This window comes from Propithecus coquereli, unplaced genomic scaffold (genome assembly GCF_000956105.1).
Source record: "Propithecus coquereli isolate 6110/MARCELLA unplaced genomic scaffold, Pcoq_1.0 Scaffold109, whole genome shotgun sequence".
NCBI lineage: Eukaryota > Metazoa > Chordata > Mammalia > Primates > Indriidae > Propithecus > Propithecus coquereli.
Window position 1 is genome coordinate 2,137,386 of NW_012134858.1, and position 2,937 is coordinate 2,140,322.

Consider the following 2,937-nt stretch of genomic DNA (forward strand, 5'->3'; position numbering starts at 1 on the left):
TATTACTATATGTGCACTTAAGCGTTGATCAGTTAAAACCAATTTGATGGTGAGTACATGTGGTGCTTGTTTTTCCATTCTTATGATACTTCACTTATTAGAATGGGCTCCAGCTCTATCCAGGATAATACAAGAGGTCTAGCATCTCTATACTTTTTAATTACTCAAATGCTGCCTTTCTTTTGTTCTTCTAGTATAAAGAAGACTCTTGTAGCAAATCCAGAAACAAGAAATCAGTATGCAGAAACTCAGGAGATCCGAAACCCAATGCCTGACAGATTGTAACATGGTATATCCCATAGAACAGTCAGTGAAGAGGTTGTAGGTATTGGTCCATTTAGGGCTGGATAAAAGAAAAACAAACAAATCTGGCCAACTGTCTATTATGACCATCAAGACAAACATCTGGTCCAACAATAGACTGAATATGTGTGTATTTTTGGATAGTGGAAGAAATAAACATAACAACTGGAAAAAGTCCCAAAGAATGTTCATGCCTTGTGTTCTTGAGGTGAAGCCATCTCCCTCCCAAAAGTTTAGCCAAACCTACCAAAGAAATCAGATTCCTTTGCTGCTTTCTGATGGTCTCCCCCTCAAATGCACTAATTGATGGGAGTTAATAATTCATATTTAAACCAGTGACATTTAAGATTACAGAAGGCAAAAAGCTGATCATTTATCTATAATTTCTCTCCTTTTAGCTCATTCATGACCTGTGTGGGCATTCCCCCAAGTTAGTCCCCTGAAGTCAACCTGGGTCCGGGTATATTCCTCTCTACCCACCCTCTCAGAGAGTTGTTTCTGATCGGGACCAATACTACTTTCTTATTGTTTCAAAGTCCAGCATATACATCCCTTACCTCTTTCTTCACCTTAGGACACTGACAGTTATTTTTAAATTATTTAAGAATCTGGGAGAATGAAGATTCTTTAATATTTGTGGTAGAAGAATGCACGAAAGCCATTGAACTTTGAAACTACTGAGAGAATTGCTTTAGCATGGGACAGAGGATTGTGGAACCTCAATGTCCGTTAATAGAGTATTAATTGATGCCTCACACAATACGGCTTCATTGCTGGCACTTGCCCGTCAGAGGCTACATGAAGAAGACCCCATCTTTTGGAGACAGAGCACCACATAGTGCAACGATCCCTTAAACTATGGAAGGAAGCCGTCTATATTGTCACACAGGCATAATGAAAAATAACTTTTTCCATCCCTTGTTCCAAAAGAGAGACAAAGACTATCTCAAACTACTCCACATTATCTCAGTGTCTAAAAAGAATGAGTGTCAATTTATAAAAAAGAAGAATTAAAAGAAACAAGTTAATTAAAGCAGTATATACAGAATCTTGTCCCTTCTGTCCTCATTGGACTAAGTGGCAATAGTGGATATGTAATAAAAGAAGTACAAAAGGGACCCATCAAAGTTCAGAGGTATACATGTATATGGGTGAGTCTGTGGGACTGGTTGCCAGATGAAATATAAGATCAATAGTTTTACAGATATTATCCATACCTTTGGGTCAAGGCGCAAGTATAATATTAATAGCAGCTTGCACCTACACACTGTCTACTGTGCTAGGCAATGTTCTAACTACTTTATACACATTAACTAATCCTCACAACAATAGGTGTAGAATTATTATTCTGACCTTACTAATAATGGAATGGAGAGACAGAAAACTTATGTAGCTCATGCATGGTCACAAAGCTAGTAAATGGAGAAGATGGGATTCGGAAGAAAGCCTGTGCTCTAATTCCCCTAAGCTTGCCTCTCTTAGACCATGTCCCCTGTTCTCCACAGTGCTATGGAAGGGAACACTGAAAGTTCCCATGGGCTTCAGTTGTGAATGTTGTCTGAGAGTGGGAATCTATAGTCTTCCCAGAGACTACAGGGAATTGGCAGGACGAATACCCACCTGGTGGGCCCCAGGATTATTTCACTGGTTGTTAAAATGAAAATCCTGCTGACCGAAAGGAAAAGACCAGCTGCTCTTACCTCTGGGCACTTCCTGCCTTCTGTCCCCTCCCCTTGCAGCCCTAAGATAGGACTCCCCAGGATCCTTGAAGTAGAAGGGCTGACGCTGGCACAGCCAGGGCCTCTAACACTCTATTCCACTGCTCTGGCCAGCATCTGCTCTGGTTGCCAGTAGCTGTGCCATACCAGTTGGAGTGATTTTTTGAATATACCTCTGGATATGGGACAAGGCGAGGTGCTATGATGGGCAGACTGCCTTGGGATTTGGGACATGATGAGCTTCCATCTCTCTCTCTCAGGGGATCCCCAAAGTGGAGAGAGCTGTCTAGGAAATAAATCTGCTTTGAAGAACCACCTGCCATTATTCATTTATCTCCACCAGTACCAAATATTTCCTGTACGGGGAAAACATTAGTTGTGAGCTAACATGGTATGCAGTATCAGCCCTCAGTGAACAACCCCTCCAGTGTACCCGAACCCAGAAGCTAACCCTCCAGCCCTAGTTCCTGCTGTTGTGGCTGGCAGCAATGATCACTTGATGGCCAGGGGAGACCAGTGGTCAGTGGGAAGGGAGGATCAGGTCTGGGGAATCACTGAATCGACACCAATTCATACATCCCAAGTTGATGGAGATTCACTGGATCACATGATCTTATAGTTTCAAGACTAACCTGTTTGGCAGAAGACAAGATCCTAATAGAAAGAAATAATAATAGAAAGAAATTACATTTGTTTCATGTTCAAGAGTGTAATTATTGCAATAGCATTTCTCCACTCATATTACAAAATATTAAGGCATATGTGAGGTGGAAAAAAATAATGGAAGTGATTTAGGCTGATCTCTGGCCCTCAGAAGAACTTCTATAGTTTTCTTAAAACATGGCCATCTAGCCACATTATGTAATTACGCAAAGAGTGAGTCACAATTTTGCAAATAAATACCAATTTTTAGAGA